Source organism: Lolium rigidum, chromosome 6 (genome assembly GCF_022539505.1).
Source record: "Lolium rigidum isolate FL_2022 chromosome 6, APGP_CSIRO_Lrig_0.1, whole genome shotgun sequence".
Taxonomy (NCBI): Eukaryota; Viridiplantae; Streptophyta; class Magnoliopsida; order Poales; family Poaceae; genus Lolium; species Lolium rigidum.
The window spans coordinates 100,999,108-101,000,276 of NC_061513.1; positions in this window are offsets into that span (position 1 = coordinate 100,999,108).

The following is a 1,169-nucleotide window of genomic DNA, read 5'->3' on the forward strand; positions in this document are numbered from 1 at the left end:
TTATTTGCTATAAGCTTTCGATACATAGTTACCTAGTCCTTATGACCATGAGATCATGTAAATCACTTATACCGGAAAGGTACTTTGATTACACCAAACGCCACTGCGTAAATGGGTGGTTATAAAGGTGGGATTAAGTATCCGGAAAGTATGAGTTGAGGCATATGGATCAACAGTGGGATTTGTCCATCCCGATGATGGATAGATATACTCTGGGCCCTCTCGGTGGAATGTCGTCTAATGTCTTGCAAGCATATGAATAAGTTCATAAGAGACCACATACCACGGTACGAGTAAAGAGTACTTGTCAGGAGACGAGGTTGAACAAGGTGTAGAGTGATACCGAAGATCAAACCTCGGACAAGTAAAATATCGCGTGACAAAGGGAATTGGTATTGTATGTGAATGGTTCATTCGATCACTAAAGTCATTGTTGAATATGTGGGAGCCATTATGGATCTCTAGATCCCGCTATTGGTTATTGGTCGGAGTGAGTACTCAACCATGTCCGCATAGTTCACGAGCCGTAGGGTGACACACTTAAAGTTGGATGTTGAAATGGTAGAACTTGAATATGGAATGGAGTTCGAATATTTGTTCGGAGTCCCGGATGAGATCCCGGACATCACGAGGAGTTCCGGAATGGTCCGGAGAATAAGATTCATATATAGGATGTCATTTTATGTGAATTAAAATGATGCGGAAGGTTCTATGGAAGGTTCTAGAAGGTTCTAGAAAAGTCCAGAAGAAACCACCAAGGAAGGTGGAGTCCCTCCTCCATGGCCGGCCAACCTTAGTGGGGGAGGATGAAGGAGATATGCCCTAGAGGCAATAATAAAGTGGTTATTATTTATATCTTTATGTTTATGATAAATGTTTATATATCATGCTATAATTGTATTAACCGAAACATTAGTACATGTGTGATATGTAGACAAACAAGAAGTCCCTAGTATGCCTCTTAAACTAGCTTGTTGATTAATGGATGATTAGTTTCATAATCATGAACATTGGATGTTATTAATAACAAGGTTATGTCATTGTATGAATGACATAATGGACACACCCAATTAAGCGTAGCATAAGATCTCGTCATTAAGTTATTTGCTATAAGCTTTCGATACATAGTTACCTAGTCCTTATGACCATGAGATCATGTAAATCACTTA